Here is a 25,691-nt window from a genome sequence, read left to right on the forward strand (position 1 = left end):
TTTTTTTTTTTACTGTTGTCAGTGTAAAATCTGTCTTATCTGATATAAGTATAGCTATTCCTGCCTGCTTTTAGTTTCTGTTTGTGTGGAATATCTCTTTCCATCTCTTTACCACCACCCTATGTGTGTTTACAAGTAAGGTAAGTTTCTTGTAAGCAGCATGTAGTTGAATTATGGTTTGTTTTTAATCCATTCCACCAATTTGTATCTTTTAAGTGGTGCATTTAATCAATTTATATTCAAGTATATATATATATATATGTGAATTTATTTCCTGCCATAATGTTCATTGTTATCTAGTTGCTTTGTAGATTATTTGTTTCTTTTGATGTTTTTTTCTGTTTTTTTGTCTGTGTGTCTTTATGGATTTGTGGGGTTTTGTAATGTTTCTATTTGCTTTCTTCATTTTCTTGCTTTGTGTAATTTTTTATAAGACCTCTGAGTTTTATATTTTCATGTGTTTTTATGATGATGAGTGTCAACCTTTTATTTCCATGTTAAGAACTCCTTTGAGCATTTCTTGTAAGTTTGGTCTAGTGATAATGAATTATTTCAGCGTTTGCTTGTCTGGGAAATACTTCATTTCTCTTTCATTTATAAAGCTTATTCTGGCAGGATACAAAATTCTGGATTGACAGTTTTTTTTTTCTTTCATCACTTTGAAAATAGAATCCCAATCTTTTCTGGAAAAATATAGAATCTTCATGAATTTGTGTGTCATCTTTGTGTAGGGGCCATGGTAATCTTCTCTGTATCATCACAATTTTAGTATATTTGCTGCTGAAGTGAGTAGTACTTTGGATTTAATAAAGACAAATCCTGGGCAAAGACCCTTGGCCAGGTAACCTTAAAGAAGCTTCAAGGATGATAAGCTCAACATACCAGGTCAATTCTATGAGACTGAAAATATTGTTTCATCTAACTTCTACAAATTTTTCAAAATTAGAATGGAACATTGTGAGGTTTTTAAGAATCACTTAGTTCATATTATTTTATATTAAATAATGCATTGAACATTAAATATTTTATCCTTTCTAAGTTAGTATCATTTCCTTCATAAAGCTTCAAAAATACATTTAAGTTAAAGAGATTTTTGTTCTTCAAATTACATAGGGGTATTATGTCTCTTCCAATTTTACACAAGTAGATTTTGATAAAGTGACATTCTATTATTATAGCAATAATAAAAATAAAAAACAATAACATGAAGTTTTAGAAAAGCACCAGTGCAAATATATGTGAACTATTATTGAAAAAGCAATAGGAAAAGGTCAATAACTGAGGAATCAATTTCATGTGGAATAATGTGAAATACAAAAGGAATCAAGACTTGGACGTGATTTCACTGATTTTTATCATAAGGGCTTCTCTTATTAGATGTTTTAAGAGAAAGTCAAGCTTATCCAATAATCCGTTATGTAAACTTAAATTTAAAAGAACACACTTTTGGAGATATAATTAAATATTACCACTTAACTAACATAACCACTTTATTGAATTTCCAAACTTGAGGTGCAAGCATGAAGCGTTATTCTTTCCCCTGTAATCTTTACCTTTGACCATGGCATGAAGACTCTTCATTTTCCATCTTTCAATTACACCTTGAGAGGATCCCGTAGCTTTATTGTCATTTTAAGGCATGAAACAATCTAATCCAATTCTGGTTTATCCAGCTTAAAGTTTCAAACTCATATCCCTTTTTTCCTAAATTCAAACCTGACTTTGGGCCAAAAGCCACTTGTAGGTAGCAGTGAGGGCTGTTTTTTCCTTCATCCTTCCCTCCCCCTTCTGGGTCCATCTTTATCCAGGCATAGAGAAAAGTAGTTCAGAGAGAAAAAGCACACTCCCTTCCCTATTGATTTTTCTTTCCCTCCTTCTTAAGCCCTCTTTGTGGCATGTGTTTAAATAGTGGCATTTTACATGTGTCATGAGTTGGTTCTTTAGAGGCACTTTTGATAAATTCTTTATCATTTGCAAATAAGGAAGATTATTTTCTGGCTTTACCTCTTTTGAAGAATTTCTTAGATGGAGTCTTCTCTGGCTCCTCATCCTTACACGCTTGCCAGGATCTCTTGATAGAATACCAAGCAGACATCTAAAGCACAGTTACTTCCTTATTGTCCACTGGGCTATGATGAGGCACACATCTACTGCCACCCAAAGAAATGAGAGTGCACTTGCCTCACTGCAGCTCTTTCCATACACAACCCTCTCTCTCCACTCAGCCATATACCTCAAGTTTTCTACCCTCCCTAACCCCTCCCCTGCTTCAAATGTACAAGTGCAGATTAGCAACTCTGTTGCATAAACAGATATCTAATCAGTAAATTAGATGACTGTTTTCATTGTAACCAAATTATGCATGTATGTAGCTCCAATACATCTCCTGAGATATCTCTAATCTTTTCTTTACATGTGGTGGTGGGGACTATAGTTAGGGTAGAAGAGAGTTCTGCTGCTGTTTAGTATGTCTTGTACAAATGCATCTGGTGGTTTTTTTTTTTTTTAATCTGACTCAAATGTTCTTTTTGGTTGTTAAAACATTTTGGAATTAATTTATTATTTCTGATATACCATTCCCTAGCATCCAAACTTTCTGTTACTAGAAGGGTGTGGACAAACTGTCCTCATATTTATCCCTTGCCTAAAACAGAGAAGTTCATTTAACATTAAATTTTATCAACTGAACAATGAGATAAGAATTTCATTCAATTCTTCAATTAAGTTTTACTTCAAAAAAATAGGACCAGGATGGATATTGAAGTTGTTACTGTTATTGATAAAATATTTTAATTTTTTTTGTCTTTTCTCCCCCTTGCCCCCATTGTACAGCTGATCCCTCTCTTTCAAGATTGGCTATTTTTCCTATTTAACACCTCTTACTCTATCTAAACAGAGTTCTATAGAGTTTTCAAAACATACTTGGAACATTCCTTGTTTTCTCCCCTCAGATGACAATCAGTGATGGATGACAGATGTTACTTATAAGACTTCAGAAAATAAAGAGAGATTGAAATGAGGTTTAGCAAATTAACATAAAAGAATACAAATCTATTGCTTCAAAATTATTAAAGATCTTTTGAAAAAGTTACATTGCACTCAAAATTTTGTAAGAAACCTAAAAAAATTATTTGCGAGCATTTTATTGTCTTTTCCTTAAGTTATCTCTATTTGCTCACTCTTTATTATTATAAATAAAAGTTATTTTTGTTAGTGAATATTTTAAGTGTATCACCTATTGCTTAAATATTAGAACTCATATCATTTATTTCACATTTGGTATAAACTTTCAGTTAAGCATTTGGTTAAGAACATATACATGATTCACCAATCACTCATATATTTTGTATGAATTAGTAAAAGTCTTATATTTTGTATAAAGGTGAAAAGCCAGAAAACTTTCAGAATTTAAAACTGCAATTTCCACTTGGATTCAAATTTTGAGGGACAAATCATGTGCAAAATTTGTTGAGCTTAAAATATTAGTAATTTCTATTACAACTTTGAATGATAAGTACAACTGCTTACCTGAAAGTTATAAGAAGATCTGGCAGATCTGAAAAGAGATGTTTTTGTCCCCCAGAAATGTGTATTTTGGGAAGTAAAATGGAGTTGAACTTCAGTGTCTGTAAGTAAACATGTTATGTATTGTTAATATACAATATTTAGGGATTTCTTATTAACAAATTCAACATGATTATTTCTGAGTAGAGAAACAACTTACATTTTAGTGGAGTGTTTACAAAATGAATTTTGAAACTGCTGTGATCTACTGATACAAAGTAAAGACAATAAGGAAAATCAAGCAAGTATTACATACTTTCTGTAGACTATCTCATTTAACTCATTACTCATCTTTCTGAATCGACACAGAAAATTTAGACAACTCATCCAAAATCATAGAGTTAGTAAACTGAAAGACCAGGGTGTGTTTTCCAATTCAGTCCTTTTCGCAATAGGCCACATGGCTTTCTGGAAAGTAGGATATTGCTTACAGAGTTAGGCAGAAGGGAATTCTGAAAGAAGTTACTCTCTGGGCTCCATGTGGACAGTGCCTTAGAACCTCACAGCACGGGTTTTTGGGTGGCAGAGGGCAGGGAAAGATCAGTGAAAATATATATTTCAAGGTTAAATGTGTTTGAATCTTTTGTCAAGTTATTGCCTTATAATTCTTCAATGGAGCTTTAAAAATTATTGTTTAAGTGAGACTTTTTAAAATTTTATTATTATTATACTTTAAGTTTTAGGGTACATGTGCATAATGTGCAGGTTTGTTACATATGTATACATGTGCCATGTTGGTGTGCTGCACACATTAACTCGTCATTTAGCATTAGGTATATCTCCTAATGCTATCCCTCCCCCCTCCCACCACCCCACAACAGTCCCCAGAGTGTGATGTTCCCCTTCCTGTGTCCATGTGTTCTCATTGTTCAATTCCCACCTATGAGTGAGAACATGCTGTGTTTGTTTGTTTTTTTGTCCTTGCGATAGTTTGCTGAGAATGATGGTTTCCAGTTTCATCCATGTCCCTACAAAGGACATGAACTGTTCATTTTTTATGGCTACATTGTATTCTATGGTGTGTATGTGACACATTTTCTTAATCCAGTCTATCATTGTTGGACATTTGGGTTGGTTCCAAGTCTTTGCTATTGTGAATAGTGCCGCAATAAACATACATGTGCATGTGTCTTTATAGCAGCATGATTTATAATCCTTTGGGTATATACCCAGTAATGGGATGGCTGGGTCAAATGGTATTTCTATTTCTAGATCCCTGAGGAATCACCACACTGACTTCCACAATGGTCGAACTAGTTTAAAGTCCCACCAACAGTGTAAATGTGTTCCTATTTCTCCACATCCTCTCCAGCACCTGTTTTTTCCTGACTTTTTAATGATTGCCATTCTAACTGGTGTGAGATGGTATCTCATTGTGGTTTTGATTTGCATTTCTCTGATGGCCAGTGATGATGAGCTGTTTTCATGTGTTTTTTGGCTGCATAAATGTCTTCTTTTGAGAAGTGTCTGTTCATATCTTTTGCCCACTTGTTGATGGGGTTGTTTGTTTTTTTCTTGTAAATTTGTTTGAGACCATTGTAGATTCAGGATATTAGCCCTTTGTCAGATGAACAGGTTGCAAAAATTTTCTCCCATTCTGTAGGTTGCCTGTTCACTCTGATGGTAGTTTCTATTGCTGTGCAGAAGCCTTTAGTTTAATTAGATCCCATTTGTCAATTTTGGCTTTTGTTGCCATTGCTTTTTGTGTTTTAGACATGAAGTCCTTGCCCATGCCTATGTCCTGAATGGTATTGCCTAGGTTTTCTTCTAGGGTTTTTATGGTGTTAGGTCTAACATGTAAGTCTTTAATCCATCTTGAATTAATTTTTGTATAAGGTGTAAGGAAGGGATCCCATTTCAGCTTTCTCCATATGGCTAGCCAGTTTTCCCAGCACCATTTATTAAATAGGGAATCCTTTCCCCATTTCTTGTTTTTGTCAGGTTTGTCAAAGATCAGATGGTTGTAGATATGCAGCATTATTTCTGAGGGCTCTGTTCTGTTCCATTGATCTATATCTCTGTTTTGGTACCAGTACCATGCTGTTTTGGTTATTGTAGCCTTGAAGTATAGTTTGAAGTCAGGTAGCATGATGCCTCTGGCTTTGTTCTTTTGGCTTAGGATTGACTTGGCAATGTAGGCTCTTTTTTGGTTCCATATGAACTTTGAAGTAGTTTTTTCCAATTCTGTGAAGAAAGTCATTGGTAGCTTGATGGGGATGGCATTGAATCTATAAATTACTTTGGGCAGTATGGCCATTTTCACGATATTGGTTCTTCCTACCCATGAGCATGGAATATTCTTCCATTTGTTTGTATCCTCTTTTATTTCATTGAGCAGTGGTTTGTAGTTCTCCTTGAAGAGGTCCTTCACATTCCTTGTAAGTTGGATTCCTAGGTACTTAATTCTCTTTGAAGCAATTGTGAATGAGAGTTCACTCATGATTTGGCTCTCTGTTTGTCTGTTATTGGTGTATAAGAATGCTTGTGATTTTTGTACATTGACTTTGTACCCTGAGATGTTGCTGAAGTTGCTTATCAGCGTAAGGAAATTTTGGGCTGAGACAATGGGGTTTTCTAGATATACTATCATGTCATCTGCAAACAGGGACAATTTGACTTCCTCTTTTCCTGATTGAATACGCTTTATTTCCTTCTCCTGCCTAATTTCCCTGGCCAGAATTTCCAACACTATGTTGAATAAGAGTGGTGAGAGAGGGCATCCCTGTCTTGTGCCAGTTTTCAAAGGGAATGCTTCCAGTTTTTGCCCATTCAGTATGATATTGGCTGTGGGTTTGTCATAGATAGCTCTTATTATTTTGAGATACGTCCCATCAATACCTAATTTATTGAGAGTTTTTAGCATGAAGCATTGTTGAATTTTGTCAAAAGCCTTTTCTGCATCTATTGAGATAATCATGTGTTTTTTGTCTTTGGTTCTGTTTATATGCTGGATTATATTTATTGATTTGCATATGCTGAACCAGCCTTGCATGCCAAGGATGAAGCCCACTTGATCATGGTGGATAAGCTTTTTGATGTGCTGCTGGATTCTGTTTGCCAGTATTTTATTGAGGATTTTTGCATCAATGTTCATCAAGGATATTGGTCTAAAATTCTCTTTTTTGGTTGTGTCTCTGCCAGGCTTTGGTATCAGGATGATGCTGGTCTCATAAAATGAGTTAGGGAGGATTCCCTCTTTTTCTATTGATTGGAATAGTTTCAGAAAGAATGGTACCAGCTCTTCCTTGTACCTCTGGTAGAATTCGGCTGTGAATCCATCTGGTCCTGGACTCTTTTTGGTTGGTAAGCTATTGATTATTGCCACAATTTCAGATCCTGTTATTGGTCTATTCAGAGATTCAACTTCTTCCTGGTTTAGTCTTGGGAGGGTGTGTGTGTCGAGGAATTTATCCATTTCTTCTAGATTTTCTAGTTTATTTGCGTAGAGGTGTTTGTAGTATTCTCTGATGGTAGTTTGTATTTCTGTGGGATCGGTGGTGATATCCCCTTTATCATTTTTTATTGCAGCTATTTGATTCTTCTCTCTTTTCTTCTTTATTAGTCTTGCTAGCGGTCTATTGATTTTGTTGATCTTTTCAAAAAACCAGCTCCTGGATTCATTAATTTTTTGAAGGGTTTTTTGTGTCTCTATTTCCTTTAGTTCTGCTCTGATTTTAGTTATTTCTTGCCTTCTTCTAGCTTTTGAATGTGTTTGCTCTTGCTTTTCTAGTTCTTTTAATTGTGATGTTTGGGTGTCAATTTTGGATCTTTCCTGCTTTCTCTTGTGGGCATTTAGTGCTGTAAATTTCCCTCTACACACTGCTTTGAATGCGTCCTACAGATTCTGGTATGTTATGTCTTTGTTCTCATTGGTTTCAAAGAACATCTTTATTTCTGCCTTCATTTTGTTATGTACCCAGTAGTCATTCAGGAGCAGGTTGTTCAGTTTCCATGTAGTTGAGCAGTTTTGCGTGAGTTTCTTAATCCTGAGTTCTAGTTTGATTGCACTGTGGTCTGAGAGACAGTTTGTTATACTTTCTGTTCTTTTACATTTGCTGAGGAGTGCTTTATTTCCAACTATGTGGTCAATTTTGGAATAGGTGTGGTGTGGTGCTGAAAAAAATGTATATTCTATTGATTTGGGGTGGAGAGTTCTGTAGATGTCTATTAGGTCTGCTTGGTGCAGAGCTGAGTTCAATTCCTGGGTATCCTTGTTAACTTTCTGTCTCATTGATCTGTCTAATGTTGACAGTGGGGTGTTAAAGTCTCCCATTATTACTGTATGGGAGTCTAAGTCTCTTTGTAGGTCACTAAGGACTTGCTTTATGAATCTGGGTGCTCCTGTATTGGGTGCATATATATTTAGGATAGTTAGCTCTTCTTGTTGAATTGATCCCTTTACCTTTATGTAATGGCCTTCTTTGTCTCTTTTGATCTTTGTTGGTTTAAAGTCTGTTTTATCAGAGACTAGGATTGCAACCCCTGCCTTTTTTTGTTTTCCATTTGCTTGGTAGATCTTCCTCCATCCCTTTATTTTGAGCCTATGTGTGTCTCTGCATGTGAGATGGGTTTCCTGAATACAGCACACTGATGGGTCTTGACTCTTTTTCCAATTTGCCAGTCTGTGTCTTTTAATTGGAACATTTAGCCTATTTCCATTTAAAGTTAATATTGTTATGTGTGTATTGTTCCTGTCATTATAATGTTAACTGATTATTTTGCTCATTAGTTGATGCAGTTTCTTCCTAGCCTTGATGGTCTTTACATTTTGGCATGTTTTTGCAGTGGCTGGTACCAGTTGTTCCTTTCCGTGTTTAGTGCTTCCTTCAGGAGCTCTTTTAGGGCAGGCCTGGTGGTGACAAAATCTCTCAGCGTTTGCTTGTCTGTAAAGGATTTTTATTTCTCCTTCACTTATGAAGCTTAGTTTGGCTGGATATGAAATTCTGGGTTGAAAATTCTTTTCTTGAAGAATGTTGAATATTGGCCCCCACTCTCTTCTGGCTTGTAGAGTTTCTGCCTAGAGATCCGCTGTTAGTCTGATGGGCTGCCTTTTGTGGGTAACCTGACCTTTCTCTCTGGCTGCCATTAACATTTTTTCCTTCATTTCAACTTTGGTGAATCTGACAATTATCTGTCTTGAAGTTGCTCTTCTCGAGAAGTATGTTTGTGGCATTCTCTGTATTTCCTGAATTTGAATGTTGGCCTGCCTTGTTAGATTGGGGAAGTTCTCCTGGATAATATCCTGCAGAGTGTTTTCCAACTTGGTTCCATTCTCCCCGTCACTTTCACGTACACCAATCAGACGTAGATGTGGTCTTTTCACATATTCCCATATTTCTTGGAGGCTTTGTTCGTTTCTTTTTTTTTCTTTTTTCTCTAAACTTCCCTTCTCGCTTCATTTCATTCATTTCATCTTCCATCACTGATATCCTTTCTTCCAGCTGATCGCATCGGCTCCTGAGGCTTCTGCATTCTTCACGTAATTCTTGAGCCTTGGCTTTCAGCTCTATCAGCTCCTTTAAGGACTTCTCTGTGTTGGTTATTCTAGTTATCCATTCGTCTAATTTTTTTTTCAAAGTTTTTAACTTCTTTGCCGTTGGTTTGAAGTTCCTCCTGTAGCTTGGAGTAGTTTGATTGTCTGAAGCCTTCCTCTCTCAGCTTGTCAAAGTCATTCTCTGTCCAGCTTTGTTCCGTTGCTGGTGAGGAGCTGCATTCCTTTGGAGGAGGAGAGGTGCTCTGCTTTTTAGAGTTTCCAGTTTTTCTGCTCTGTTCTTTCCCCATCTTTGTGGTTTTATCTACTTTTGGTCTTTGATGATGGTGACGTACAGAAGGGTTTTTGGTGTGGATGTCCTTTCTGTTTGTTGGTTTTCCTTGTAACAGACAGGACCCTCAGCTGCAGGTCTGTTGGAGTTTGCTAGAGGTCCACTCCAGACCCTGTTTGCCTGGGTATCAGCAGCGGTGGCTGCAGAACAGCAGTGGCTGTAGAACAGTGGATCTTGGTGAACTGCAAATGCTGCTGCCTGATCGTTCTTCTGGAAGTTTTGTCTCAGAGGAGTACCCGGCCGTGTGAGGTGTCAGTCTGCCCCTACTGGGGGGTGCCTCCCAGTTAGGCTGCTCGGGGGTCAAGGTCCCACTTGAGAAGGCAATCTGCCTGTTCTCAGATCTCCAGCTCCGTGCTGGGAGAACCACTACTAAGTGAGACCTTTTAAGAGAATCTACAAAAAAAATCAGGAAGATAATCTAGAAGTAGCAGCAAAGATTCAGCATTGTATTGGCCTCATTTGTACTATAGAGTCAATTGAATGACATTTTTTTCTATACTTTCTAGAAATCTTCACATAATATTCATGAAAAGTTTCTTGTTTCATATACTACAATTTATGTATTTTTAAACAAAACTAAAAATTATATGTATGTATATACATACTTCATCAATCTTTAAATATTGAAGTCCTTTTGCTATGCAAAAGCTCTTTAGTTTAATTAGATCCCATTTGTCAATTTTGGCTTTTGTTGCTATTGCTTTTGGTGTTTTAGACATGAAGTCCTTGCCCATGCCTATGTCCTGAATGGTAATGCCTAGGTTTTCTTCTAGGGTTTTTATGGTTTTAGGTCTAATGTTTAAGTCTTTAATCCATCTTGAATTAATTTTTTTATAAGGTGTAAGGAAGGGATCCCATTTCAGCTTTCTCCATATGGCTAGCCAGTTTTCCCAGCACCATTTATTAAATAGGGAATCCTTTCCCCATTGCTTGTTTTTCTCAGGTTTGTCAAAGATCAGATAGTTGTAGATATGCGGCATTATTTCTGAGGGCTCTGTTCTGTTCCATTGATCTATATCTCTGTTTTGGTACCAGTACCATGCTGTTTTGGTTACTGTAGCCTTGTGGTATAGTTTGAAGTCAGGTAGCGTGATGTCTCCAGCTTTGTTCTTTTGGCTTAGGATTGACTTGGCTATGCGGGCTCTTTTTTGGTTCCATATGAACTTTGAAGTAGTTTTTTCCAATTCTGTGAAGAAAGTCATTGGTAGCTTGATGGGGATGGCATTGAATCTATAAATTACCCTGGACAGTATGGCCATTTTCACGATATTAGTTCTTCCTATCCATGAGCATGGAATGTTCTTCCATTTGTTTGTATCCTCATCAGAGTGAACAGGCAACCTACAAAATGGGAGAAAATTTTCTCAACCTACTCATCTGACAAAGGGCTAATATCCAGAATATACAATGAACTCAAACAAATTTACAAGAAAAAAAAACCCATCAAAAAGTGGGCAAAGGATATGAACAGACACTTCTCGAAAGAAGACATTTATGCAGCCAAAAGACACATGAAAAAATGCTCATCATCACTGGCCATCAGAGAAATGCAAATCAAAACCACAATGAGATACCATCTCACACCAGTTAGAATGGCAATCCTGAAAAAGTCAGGAAAAAACAGGTGATGGAGAGGATGTGGATAAATAGGAACACATTTACACTGTTGGTGGGACTGTAAACTAGTTCAACCATTGTGGAAGTCAGTGTGGCCACTCCTCAGGGATCTAGAACTAGAAATACCATTTGACCCAGCCATCCCATTACTGAGTATATACCCAAAGGACTATAAATCATGCTGCTATAAAGACACATGCACACGTATGTTTATTGTGGCACTATTCACAATAGCAAATACTTGGAACTGACCCAAATGTCCATCAATGATAGACTGGATTAAGAAAATGTGGCACATATACACCATGAAATACTATGCAGCCATAAAAAATGATGAGTTCATGTCCTTTGTAGGGACATGGATGAAATTGGAAATCATCATTCTCAGTAAACTATTGCAAGGACAAAAAACCAAACACCGCATGTTCTCACTCATAGATGGGAATTGAACAATGAGAACACATGGACACAGGAAGGGGAACATCACACTCTGGGGACTGTTGCGGGGTGGGGGGAGGGGGGCAGGATAGCATTAGGAGATATACCTAATGCTAAATGGCGAGTTAATGGGTGCAGCACATGAGCATGGCACATGTATACATATATAACTAACCTGTACATGGTGCACATGTACCCTAAAACTTAAAGTATAATAATAATAAAAAAAAGAAGTTGTTAAAAAAAAAAATTGAAGTCCCTAAAGAATATTTATTTTCAAATACTGTTTGCTGTTGAGTGTCTTTCTCCTCCTCCTTACTATTCACACGACCTAGCAGGATAGTGCATCTCCTTTAGTAATTCGCTAGTTCCCAAGTAGAATAAATTTAAAAGTGCATAATATGACTTATATCACTTTCTAAATAGAAATTGTTTGCAGGCAGATAATCTTGATGTTAGGAGATTTGGAGGTTGTTCTTTTGTTAGTATACTCGTATAGTGAAGTATTAAGAAGAGTATCTCAAAGTCAGTATTTAAAAAGTAGGAAGGGTAGGAAAATGAATATTGTTGTAAGAGTAAATGAAATTATAATTCAAGGAAGATAATTTACACTTTAGTAATATATGCTAGTAATAATAAATGTAGCAGAATCAATATAAGAGACTAAAAGCAGACCCTTTAGAAACTTTTATCTTCTTAGTCTTCAAATATTTCCATTGTGTCACAAACAAGTCTCCCATAATTATGGAAAATACACTCCTGTAGCTTATTTTCCAAATTTGAATTAATGTAACTAAATTCATCCCCCCTCTGAAAATCTGCTCTCATTTCAATTTAAAACCTTTTAATCTTATCATCTATCACTTCGAGATCCCAAGGAGTTTTTTCCCAAATGCATCCTTTCCTTTTCTTCCTTTCTGACACTTTCACTATGCATATGTCAACATGCTTCCGAAAAAACCCACTGAATTCAGTCAATTCAGTGAAAAAAAAAAATAGATCATTCAAGTCAGTTGCTAGGCTTCCCGTAGACAAAACATGCAGCTGATTGACTAGATGTTTCACTTATCAACTGTTTGCTTTGGCTTTATTTAGACATAACCTTTGTCTCCTTGTTTTCTCCCTTTATTGAGCGTGCTATAATTACTTTTATATTATCTTTTTTGGCATTCTTCTAAGTTCTTCCTTCCACTTTGGACTGTTTATGCAGTTCTATTTATAAATGCATTCTTCAATTGATCTATATGATATGTGTTCTAAATGGTTTAACACAAAGTATATAGGCTATTTATCTTGGTATTCAAAATCTGTGCTCAAATAACTTGAGTCAAAGTTTGAATTGGAATAAGATTCAAGGCCACATGTACTACATTGTTTATTTTTTATATCTGAGTCAGCTTTGTAGTATTTTTAGAAAATATATGTGTAACAGCAGTGAAAATAAAGTCAATCATCAAATATTAATGTACTGAGAACTTGCTTCTTTTTTTAAATTTTATTTTAGGCTCGGGTATACATGTTCAGGTTTGCTATATTGGTAATTTGCATGTCATGAGGGTTTGGTGTACAGATTATTTTGTCACCCACATAATAACTTTTATCTTTACTTCTCTTAGATTCTATGGTCTAACCATTATATCCATCTGGCAGAACAGTGCCAATTAAACATATTTTCCTGCTTACTTCTAAGTGTACATGAAAAACAAAACTTAACTAATGAAAGGTCCACATGCCTGGTGTGGTGGCTCATGCCTGTAATCCCAGCACTTTGGGAGGCCAAGGCAGGTGGATCACAAGGTCACGAGATCAAGACCATCCTGGCTAACACGGTGAAACCCCCTGTCTACTAAAAATATAAAAAATTAGCTGGGCATGGTGGCACGCGCCTGTAATCCCAGCTACTGGGAGGCTGAGGCAGGAAAATCACTTGAACCCAGGAGGCAGAGGTTGCGGTGAGCCGAGATCACGCCACTGCACTCCAGCCTGGGCAACAGAGCAAGACTCCATCTCAAAAAAAAAAAAAAAAAAAACCTCACTTCAATTTAAATCTTGAAGGGACACTAAACACTTCCAGAATACCACTACATTTTCCTGTTAAATTCACTGTCCTATCCTTTTCTCCTCAAATCTTCAACAAAATCTTCTCTTTTAAAATTCATATGATGACCTCTCAAAAACATTTACAGAGAAAACCGGTGTAGTCTGATGAAATCAAGATCTCATGTTTCCACCATGAGTTCTAAAAACCTGCCTGCATCTCCAACTACTTCTCAGCCTTCTATCCTGTTATGAAAGAGAGTGTCTGCTCCTTAGGCCAGCTCCCCCTGACCTGGAACCTCATCCCCTTTCTTCTCAAAGGCTTTGTTCCTACAATTATATACCTACCTTCTTTCACCTGCATTATCAGTTTTTTTCATCTCCACAGAATTAGCCCATACGTGTCTCAATATTACCCATCTTTAAAAACCAAAACCAAAACTCATCTCTTGACCCCACATTTTCCTCCATCTACTGATCTTGTTTACTTCTCTCCTTAACAACAAAACTCCTCAAAAAGTGAATGTATTCTTGCTCTCACCAGTTTCTTACCTTCCATTCTCTCTTCAACCCATCCCAAGAAGTATTTTTAAAATCATTGTTGTTTCCTGGTTGGTTTTTCCAAAGGTTTATCGAAGTAGAAACAAGTTACTCCAATACTTGCTGCAAAAAAACCAGTTATAATGATTTTCAAAATATTTTTACAAAACCGGTGTAGCACAAAACTTCTTCATAAACCAGACTATGTTTTAAACTTTTGTTCTAAATCTTTTAGGAGTGTTAGTTCTTAAGTAGCTTATTTCTATTCCAAATTTATCGTATGCTACTGAAAAGCTGTAGAGGGGCATTTGAAGGCTGTTTCTTTAAGATATAGTCTTCCTTTTTATTCTTGCTGGTGATATATTGCTGCAGCGAGTATGTGCAATTTTCATCAAGCTAATCATGAGGCTGAGAAGGTTCATTGATAACCTGTCCATCTCCCAGTTTTAAATGTCAGAAAGATCCTGTATAAGTGTCTGTCAACCAGAGGGAGTGAACACAGAATGGTTTCCCTCCAGTTCTGAGAGGAAAAGTTTGGAAGAGACAGAGAAATCCTGCTCTCCTCACTTTCCGGCAGCATTCTGTAGGTGGCAATCTCAAAGTCAAGGGCTCTGTTAGCATCCCACAGGTCCTGACATTGATTAAGGTGGCAGGCCTTAATTATTTCTTCCTTCTCATTCTGAATCTCATCCTGCATGAGGCCAATGGTGTCTTGATAGTTCACAGCAAAGTTCTCATCTATTTCACACATCTGGCACTGCAGAGACTTCTCAGTTCCTTTGAGTGGTTGGCCAGTGAGGGACTGGACCTGTCTTTGGTACTCTTTTGACTCCTGCTTTGCCTAATGCAGGGCATCACTGTCCGGGTTCAGTTAATAGCCTCAGAGAGATCAACAAACCTGGCCTTGTTCCTGAAGGTTCTTAGTAACTACACTTTCATACTGCTAACACACATAACGCAATGCAGCCATGAGGTCAGTCTTGGAAATATCAATTTGTATGGTTCTTCTTGAATCTGGAACTGCAGCTCCCAGGTTTCATTCCTGTGCAGTTCCTTCAAAACGGCAATCTCTTCTTGCAAAGAAGAGTGCCAAAGAAGCATTGTCAACATCCCGTCTGCAAGTTTCCAGGATTTCTAAGGGTGCTCTCAGCTTCCTCTCTCTGAAGCATCTCTTTCTGCAAATTGTCCTGAAGTCCTTGGCTAGGATGTCATGCTGAGCCTTGATACTGGCCTTGTTGGTTACCTGGTCCACTTGCTGATGCAGCTCTTGCATCTCCTCCTTGTAGAAGTTCCCCAGGCTGACTTTCCCTGTTTCTGGAGCTGCTTCAGTTTATCAACAGTATCTTGTTCTTTTGAAACAGGAAGTGCACCTTGTCGATGTGTATGAAACCATCATTCAGCTCCTGCAGCTCCATTTTCCCATTGGTGCAGGCATTTTTTTTCCAAGTTGCTGTTGATGGTACATGGTGGAGTAGCTCCTGGCATACACAAAACACAGGAAACAAGGTAAAGAGGCAGCAACTGCTGCCAAGGCACAGCGCACTACCCAGGCTTGCAAGTGTGGTGGACATCATCATGTAGCTCTGGCTGGAGCTCTGCCATCTTGCAGTGCCAGGGCCACTGAGCACTCTGAGGAAGGAGGATGAAGACTCCAATCTGGTAGACTTGGCTGTGGGGGGTGGCAGTGGACTGGGCCACTGTGGCAGGGTCTTCTTGCTAGGCAAGGAGAGGCCAGTAAGGGCGCAATGGTGTGGGCTGCTGCATCACTGCTGCAACCTCATAGCTAGTGGCAGAGCTCCAATAAGGCTTTTATATGCTCTACTCCCCTAAAATAGTTCTTATTAGGGTGACAGGCAACTTATATATTGCCAAAGCCATCAGTCAGTTTTCTGTCATTTTCTGTCACTTCCCAGAAGCACTTGAAAAGGCTGACCACTGCCTACTGCCTCCATTATAAAACACATACCTCTCTAGGATTCTAATATTCCTGTTTTCCCTCCCTCACAGCCTCTCCTCAGAAACATTTCCTGCCTCCTCCTCCTCTGTCTACTGGGCTCTGGATGTTGAAGTGCCCATGGGCTCCTGCATCTACCTTTTCTACCTGTGCCATCTCATTCTTTCTTATGCCTTCAAATACTATCCATATATTGATTCAAATGTCTTATCTAGCACCTAAGTCTCTTCTTTGAGCACTAGCATCATCTATGCAATGATTTCTCTCCAATCTCTGTCAGGATGGACAATGAACATCTCAAACTGGACATGACCATAATAGAACTATTAATTTTTCCTTCATATCCATTCTCCCTCAAGCCCTCCCCATCACAGTAAATTAGGAATTTATTTAGTCTGCAAAGCTAGGTGCCATTATTGATTATTCTCTTTCTTGTGTACTTTTTGAAAACCTGCTTCTAAATTCAGCCGTCACTACCTTGAAAATATATCCTGAAATCTGACCACTTACCACCCCCACTGCGGGGATGCTGATTTAATCTATGACTATCTTTTATTTAAAGTACTTTTAAACCCCATAATTTCCTGTCTCTTTACTCCATTCCTACCTCCTTATAATCCATCATATATCAGCTGGAAAGATTTTTCTGAAACACAGAATACATCATATTTAAATTCCAGCTTAAAACCCTCCATTGCTTTCTATTGTTTTTTTTTTTCATTTCACTCTTTATAATTTTGTGTGAACTTATGTTCTACTGTAACTAGAGTTATGCCACTATTTCAATAAAGTGTAATTACTATATAAGAAGCTTGATGTAGGAGACTTTATTTGATTCGTATGTGTACCCTACCCTACTCCACCAGTTTCAAGAATATTATCTTGCATTTTATCTATTCAAAAAATATTTGTGATATTAAACTAAATAACAGTCTCATAAGAGTGGTTAGAAGAGAAAACATTTAAAATTTTTGAAATATTAGATATTGCTATTTACTTTTCTCTGTGGTAAACTATTAGATTTGGACACAATGTCGAATTCTACTCTTTAGTTTCATTAAGCAGGTAATTAATAGCTAATCATTTTTTAATGTGTTAAAATGAAACAAAATTTTAATCATTTGATTAAGTTACAATTAGAATCCACAATTTCATGAAAAAGCAATGAATATTATATGCATTGATCTTAATCTCTCTGCTTTACTTTTCCATGAAATGGTCTGTTGCTGATTATCATTTTTATTTAACCTCAAAATTATTTATTAACTTTGCATATCATAAATATGATGAAGCATAAACATATACCCTGTAATGAATAATTTTATGTGTCAACTTGACTGGGCCACAGGGTGCCCAGATATTTGATCAAACATTATTCTCAGTGTTTTCATGAAGGTGTTTTTGGATGAGATTAACATTTGAATGGTAGACTGAGTAAAGCAGATTGCCTTCCTCAGTGTGGGTTGGCCCCATCCAATCTGTTGAAATCCTCAGTAGAACAAAATTGCTGACCCTCTTTTAAATAAGAAAGACCCTTTTTTGTTGTTTGTTTCCAACTCCCTTGAAGCTGGGACATTGGCTTTTTTCCTGCCTTTGAACTCAAACTGAAACCCTGGCCGTTCCTCCATCTCCAGCCTGCCAGTCTTCAGACAGGAAGCACACCACCAGCTCTCCTGGTTCTCGGGCCTTCAGACTTCAACTGGGACTAAACCATCATCAATTTTGGGTCTCTGGCTTGCCCTGTAGATCTTGGGGCTTACCTGCCTTCATAATTGCATAAGCTAATTCCATACAATAAACAAACAAACATATTTCCTATTGATCTATTTCTCTGGGCAGCTCTGAGCAGCACATACCCTATGAATATTCTATGGATTCATATAAAAATTGTGTATTCCATGAGGTGTGGCAGTCTTTAAAATTAATTACCATCAGAAAAAAACATTTTTTACTATTCTTCTTGACTAACAGGTAGGATTCCTTCTTCATTGGGCCTGTCAACTTCGGAAATTTGGGCTAAATTGAAGAGAATTAATGCTCATTTCACGTTCAACACTGAATTATTTTGGTTTGCTTCTCAGTTGATGTCACAATATATTAACATAGTCTTTCATATAAGTATATAGATTCAGATGGCTACTGTTTTTCTCCACTCTCTATAGCATATAGGAGCAATCAGTGAAGTTACTGCACTAAGAATACTGCCCCAAATGTGGTATAGAATGTTTTTCACCTATTTTGATAAAAATGTTGATAACGATGTCTTCCTGAGAGTGTTGGTGGTTGTGTGATACTGTAGATTGAAAGGAACTCAGGGAAAAGACAATTTGAGGATGCTGATGGTTAATGATATTTGTTACTTCACCCATAAATCTCATGTAAATAAAATAAATTTCAAACAACTCATTCTCATAATAAACTCTCTCATCCGATGCTCAAATTCCATTTTAGTCTGCATATCTTGCAGTGCAAAAAGAAAACCAAAACATTCACAATTTCATCCTGCAGTTTTGGCTTCTCTTTGGTCTCAGTATCATACCTGCTAAATAAGAAAACTAGGTGTCATTTTTCTATTATTGAGATAATAGAGGAGTTTAACCCTTCTAACCAAATATCAATTAAATGTCCAAATTATCAGTTTCCCATTATTTCCTCTAAGGCAAAGAACCAAGTAACAGGCGACATCTAAGCAGTCATTTAAAAATAGTACATAAGTATATTAAAATGATTGAAAATATTATTCAATAAGCACATCTTTTTGAGCATAAAGTTGTTTTTTTTTGTTTTGTTGCGTTTTGTTTTTCAACCTAAAGCTGATTTGATTCTCTGGGTCATCATTGTTTGTCCTATTGTACGAATTTTTGTACAATAATTCGTACTCCTGCATTAATTCACCTAGAATTATAGCCTTCGGCTGCATTCATGTTGCTGCAAAGACCATGATTTTGTTTTGTTATGGCTGCATAGTGTTCCACGGTGTATAGGTATCAAATTTTCATTTTCCAATCATCCGTTGATGGGCACCTGGGTTGGTTTCCTATCTTAACTATTGTGAATACCACTGTGATGAACATACAAGTACAAGTGTCTCTTTGGTAAAATGATTTGTTTTCTTTTGAGTATATGCTCAGTAATAGGAGTGCAGGATCAAATGTCAGTTCTGTTTTCAGTTCACTGAGAAATCTCCATAATACATTCCATAGTGGCTGAACTAATTTACATTTCCACCAACAGGGCATAAGTATTCCCTTTTCTCCACAGCCTTGCCAACATGTCATGTTTTGACTTTTTAATAACAACCATTCTGACTGGTGTGAGATGGTATCTTATTGTGATTTGATTTGCATTTCTTTTTTTTTTTTAATACTTTAATCCTGGGATACATGTGCAGAATGTACAAGTTTGTTACATAGGTGTACACGTGCCATGGTGGTTTGCTACACCCATCAACCTGTTATCTACATTAGGTATTTCTCCTAATTCTATCCCTCCCCTAGCCCCCCTACCCCCTGAGAGGACCCAGTGTGTGATGTTTCCCTCCCTGTGTCCATCTGTTCTCATTGTTCAACTCCCAATTATGAGTGAGAACATAGGTGTCTGGTTTTCTGTTCCTGTGTTAGTTTGCTGAGAATGATGGTATCTAGCTTTATCTATGTCCCTGCAAAGGACATGAACTCATCCTTTTTTATGGCTGCATAGTATTCCATGGTGTATATGTGCCACATATTATTTATCCAGTCTATCATTGATGGGCATTTGGGTTGTTCCAAGTCTTTGCTATTGTGAATAGTGCTGCAATAAACATACGTCTGCATGTGTCTTTATAGCAGAATGATTTACAATCCTTTGGGTATATACTCAATAATGGATTGCTGGGTCAATGGTATTTCTGGTTCTAGATCCTTGAGGAATTGCCATACTGTCTTCCACAATGGTTGAACTAATTTACACTCCCACCAACAGTATAAAAGCATTCCTATTTCTCCACATCCTCTCCAGCATCTGTTGTTTCCTGACCTTTTAATGATCACCATTCTAACTGGCATGAGATGGTATCTCATTGTGGTTTTGATTTGCATTTCTTTAATGACCAGTGATGATGAGCTTTTTTTATATGTTTGTTGGCCACATAAATGTCTTCTTTTGAGAAGTGTCTGTTCATATCCTTCACCCATTTTTTGACGGAGTTGTTTGGTTTTTTCTTGTAAATTTATTTAAGTTCTTCGTAGATTCTGGATATTAGCGCTTTGTCAGATGGATAGATTGCAACAATTTTCTCCCATCCTGTAGGTTGCCTGTTCACTCTGATGATAGTTTCTTTTGCTGTGCAGAAGTTCTTTAGTTTAATTAGATCCCATTTGTCAATTTTGGCTTTTGTTGCCATTGCTTTTCGTGCTTTAATCATGAAGTCTTTGCCCATGCCTATGTCCTGAATGGTATTGCCTAGGTTTATCTTCTAGGGTTTTTATGGTGTTAGGTCTTATGTTTAAGTCTTTAATACATCTTGAGTTAATTTTTATATAAGGTGTAAAGAAGGGGTCCAGTTTCAGTTTTCTGCATATGGCTAGCCAGTTTTCCCAACACCATTTATTAAATGGGGAATCCTTTCCCCATTGCTTGTTTTTGTCAGGTTTGTCAAAGATCAGATGGTTGTGGATGTGTGGTGTTATTTCTGAGGGCTCTGTTCTGTTCCATTGGTCTATTTATCTGTTTTGGTACCAGTATCATGCTGTTTTGGTTACTGTAGCTTTGTAGCATAGTTTGAAGTCAGGTAGCTTGATGCCTCCAGCTTTGTTCTTTTTGCTTAGGATTGGCTTGGCTATCTGGGCTCTTTTTTGGTTCCATATGAAATTTAAAGAAGTTTTTTTCTAATTCTGTGAAGAAAGTCAATGGTAGCTTGATGGGGATAGCATTGAATCTATAAATTACTTTGGGCAGTATGGCCATTTTCACGATATTGATTCTTCCTATCCATGAGCATGGAATGTTTTTCCATTTGTTTGTGTCCTCTCTTATTTCCTTGAACAGTGGTTTGTAGTTCTCCTTGAAGAGGTCCTTCACATTTCTTGTAAGTTGTATTCCTAGGTATTTTATTCTCTTTGTAGCAATTGTGAAAGGGAGGTCACTCATGATTTGGTTCTCTGTCTATTATTGGTGTGTAGGGATGTTTGTGAGTTTTTGCACATTGATTTTGTATCCTGTGACTTTGCTGAAGTTGCTTATCAGCTTAAGGAGATTTTGGGTTGAAACGATGGGGTTTTCTAAATATCCAATACATCATCTGCAAATAGAGACAATTTGACTTCCTCTCTTCCTATTTGAATACCCTTTATTTCTTTCTCTTGACTGATTGCCCTGGCCAGAACTTCCAATACTATGTTGAATAGGAGTGGTGAGAGAGGGCATCCTTGTCTTGTCCCGGTTTTCAAAGGGAATGTTTCCAGCTTTTGCCCATTCAGTATGACATTGGCTCTGAGTTTGTCATAAATAGCTCTTATTATTTTGAGTTACATTTCATCAATACTTATTTATTCAGAGTTTTTAGCATGAAGCAGTGTTGAATTTTATCGCAGGCCTTTTCTGCATCTATTGAGATAATCATGTGGTTTTTCTCATTGATTATCTTTATGTGATGGATTACATTTATTGATTTGCATATGTTGAACCAGCCTTGCATCCCAGGGATGAAGCCAACTTGATCGTGGTGGATAAGCTTTTTGATGTCCTGGTAGATTCCGTTTGCCAGTATTTTACTGGGGATTTTTACATCGATGTTCATCAAGGATATCAGTTGAAATTTTCTTTTTTTATTGTGTCTCCACCAGGTTTTGTTATCAGGATGATGCTGGACTCCTAAAATGAGTTAGGGAGGAGTCCCTCTTTTTCTATTGTTTGGAATAGTTTCAGGAGGAATGGTACCAGCTCCTGTTTGTACCTCTTGTAGAATTTGGCTGTGAATCCATCTGGGTCCTGGGCTTTTTTGGTTGGTAGGCTATTAATTACTGCCTCAATTTCAGAACTTATTATTGGTCTATTCAGGGATTCGACTTCTTCCTGGTTTAGTCTTGGGAGGGTGTATTTGTCCAGGAATTTATCCATTTCTTCTAGATTTTCTAGTTTATTTGATTAGAGGTTTTTATAGTATTCTCTGATGGTAGTTTGTATTTCTGTGGGATCAGTTGAGATATCCTCTTTATCATTTTTTATTGTGTCTATTTGATTCTTCTGTCTTCTTTTTTAGTGTGGCTAGCAGCCTATCTACTTTGTTATTCTTAACAAACAAACAAACAAAAAACCCAGCTCCTGGATTCATTGATTTTTTGAAGGGTTTTTCGTGTCTGTATCTCCTTCAGTGCCGCTCTGATTTTAGTTATTTCTTGTCTTCTGATAGCTTTTGAATTTGGTTGCTCTTGCTTCTCTAGTTCTTTTAATTGTGATGTTAGGGTGTCGCTTTTAGATCTTTCCTGCTTTCTCCTGTGGGCAGTTACTGCTATAAATTTCCCTCTAAATACTACTTTAGCTGTGTCCCAGAGATTCTGGTATGTTACGTTGTGTCTTTGTTCTCATTGGTTTCAAAGAACTTATTTATTTCTTCCTTAATTTCAGTATTTACCCAGTAGTCAATCAGGAGCAGGTTGTTCAGTTTCCATATAGTTGTGCAGTTTTGAGTGAGTTTCTTAATCCTGAGTTCAAATTTGATTGCATTGTGGTCTGGGAGACTGTTATGATTTTCATTCTTTTGCATTTGCTGAGGAGTATTTTACTTCCAATTTTGTGGTCAATTTTAGAATAAGTGTGATGTGGTGCTATTTGGGGTCAAGAGTTCTGTAGACGTCTGTTAGGTCAGCTTGGTCCAGAGCTGAATTCAACTCCTGAATATCCTTTTTAATTTTCTGTCTCGTTGATCTGTCTAATATTGACAGTGGGGTGTTAAAATCTCCCACTATCATTATGTGGGAATCTAAGTCTCTTTGTAGGTCTCTAAGAGCTTGCTTTATAAATTTGGGTGCTCCTGAATTGGGTGCATACATATTTAGGATAATTAGGTCTTCTTGTTGCATTGATCCCCTTACCATTATGTAATGTCCAATGCCCGTCTTTGTCTTTTTTGATCTTTATTGGTTTAAAGTCTCTTTCATCAGAGACTAGGATTGCAACCCCTGCTTTTTTTTTTTTTTTTTTTTTTTTTTGCTTCCCATTTGCTTGGTAAATGTTCCTTCATCCCTTTATTTTGAGCCTATGTGTGTCTTTGCACGAGATGGGTCTCCTGAATACAGCACACCAATGTGTCTTGACTCTTGATCGAATTTGCCAGTCTGTGTCTTTTAATTGGGGCATTTAGCCCATTTACATTGAAGGCTAATATTATTATGTATGAATTTGATCCTGTCATTATGATACTAGCTGGTTATTTTGCCCATTAGTTGATGCAGTTTCTTCATAGTGTCAATGGTCTTTACAATTTGGTATGTTTTTGCAGTGGCTGGTACCAGTTTTTCCTTTCCATATTTAGTGCTTTCTTCAGGAGCTCTTACAAGGGAGGCCTGGTGGTGACAAAATCTCTCAGCATTTGCTTGTCTGTAAAGGATTTTATTTCTCCTTCAATTATGAAGCTTAGTTTGGCTGAATATGAAATTCTGGGTTGAAAATTCTTTATGAATGTTGAATATTGGCCCCCACTCTCTTCTAGCTTGTAGGGTTTCCATAGAAAGATCCGCTATAGTCTGATGGGCTTTTGTGTGTGTGTGTGTGTGTGTATGTGTGTGTGTGTGTGTGTGTGTGTAAGTAACCTGGCCTTTCTCTCTGGCTGCCCTTAACATTTTTTCCTTCATTTCAACCTTGGTGAATGTGATGATTATGTATCTTGGGATTGCTCTTCTTGAGGAGTATCTTTGTGGTGTTCTCTGTATTTTCTGAATTTGAGTGTTGGCCTGTCTTGCTAGGCTGGGGAAGTTCTCCTGGATAATATCCTGAAAAGTGTTTTCCAACTTGGTTCCATTCTCCCCATCACTTTCAGGTACACCAATCAAACATAGGTTTGATCTCTTCACATAGTCCCATATTTCTTGGAGGCTTTGTTCATTCTTTTTCATTCTTTTTTCTCTAATCTTGTCTTCAGGCTTTATTTCGTTAAGTTGATCTTGAATCTCTAATATCCTTTATTCCTCTTGATCAATTTGGCTATTGATATTTGTGTATGCTTCACACAGTTCTTGTTCTGTGCTTTTCAGCTCCATCAGGTTATTTATGTTCTTCTCTAAACTGGTTATTCTAGTTAGGAATTTCTCTAACCTTTTTTCAAAGTTCTTAGCTTCCTTGCATTGGGTTAGAACATGCTCCTTTAGCTCAAAGGAGTTTATTATTACCCACCTTCCAAAGCCTATTTCTGTCAATTCGTCAAACTCATTTTCCATCCAGTTTTGTTCCCTTGCTGGCGAGGACTTGTGATCCTTTGGAGAAGAAGAGGCATTCTGGTTTTTGGAATTTTTCAGCCTTTTTGTGCTGGTTTTTCCTCATCTTCGTGGATTTATCCACCTTTGGTCTTTGATGTTGGTGACCTTTGGATGCGATTTTTGCATGGACTCTTTTTTATTGATATTGATGCTATTCCTTTTGTTTGTTAGTTTTCCTTCTAACAGTCCGGCCCCTCTGCTACAGGTCTGCTGGAGTTTGCTGGAGGTCCACTCCAGACCCTGTTTGCCTGTGTGTCACCAGCAGAGGCTGCAGAACAGCAAAGATTGCTACCTGTTCTTTCCTCTGGAAGCTTCATCCCAGAGGGGCACCCACCAGATGCCACCTTTATGAGGTGTCTGTTGACCCCTGCTGGGGTGTCTCCCAGTCAGGAGGCACGGGGGTCAGGGACCCACTTGTGGAGGCAGTCTGTCCCTTGGCAGAGCTTCAGCACTGTGCTGGGAGATCTGCTGCTCTCTTCAGAGCCAGCAAGCAGGACCATTTAAGTCTGCTGAAGCTGTGCCCACAGCTGCCCCTTCCCCCAGGTGCTCTGTCCCAGAAAGATGGAAGTTTTATCTATAAGCCCCTGACTGTGGCCGCTGGCTTTCTTTCAGAGATGCACTGCCCACAGAAGAGAAATCTGGTGAGGTAGTCTGGTTACAGCAGCTTTGTGGAGCTGCAGTTAGCTCCGCCCAGTTCGAACTTCCTGGAGGCTTTGTTTACACTGTAAGGGGAAAACCACCTATTCAAGGCTCAGTAATGGTGGATGCCCCTCCTCCCACCAAGCTGTAGCATCCCAGGTTGACTTCAGCCTGCTGTGCTGGGATTGAGAATTCCAAGCCAGTGGATCTGAGCTTGCTGGGCTCCATGGGGGTGGGATTCACTGAGCTAGACCACTTGGCTCCATGGCTTCAGCCCACTTACCAGGTAAGTGTATGGTTCTGTCTTGTTTGCATTCGAGGCACCACTGTGGTATGAAAAAAAACTCCTGCAGCTAGCTTGGTGTCTGCCGAAACAGCCCCCTAGTTTTGTGCTTGTAACCCAGGGCCCTGGTCATGTAGGCACCCAAGGGAATCTCCTGGTCTGCAGGTTGCAAAGACCATGGGAAAAGCATAGTATCTGAGCCAGAATGCACAGTTCCTCATGGCACAGTTCCTCACAGCACAGTACCTCATGGCTTCCCTTGGCTAAGGGGAGGGAGTTCCCTGACCTTTTGCACTTTCTGGGTGAGGCAAGGCCCCACCCTGCTTCGATGCGCCCTCCATGGG

General features: G+C 37.9%; 1 non-coding gene across 1 annotated transcript; it reads right to left on the minus strand.

The window, feature by feature from the left end:
- Positions 1-687: 687 nt before the first annotated feature.
- On the minus strand, positions 688-793 carry LOC129039692 (U6 spliceosomal RNA). Its single transcript, XR_008503411.1, has one exon. It is a non-coding gene; the product is annotated as a U6 spliceosomal RNA (small nuclear RNA).
- Positions 794-25,691: the final 24,898 nt, after the last annotated feature.

The sequence above is a fragment of the Pongo pygmaeus genome, chromosome 5, assembly GCF_028885625.2.
Source record: "Pongo pygmaeus isolate AG05252 chromosome 5, NHGRI_mPonPyg2-v2.0_pri, whole genome shotgun sequence".
Lineage (NCBI taxonomy): Eukaryota > Metazoa > Chordata > Mammalia > Primates > Hominidae > Pongo > Pongo pygmaeus.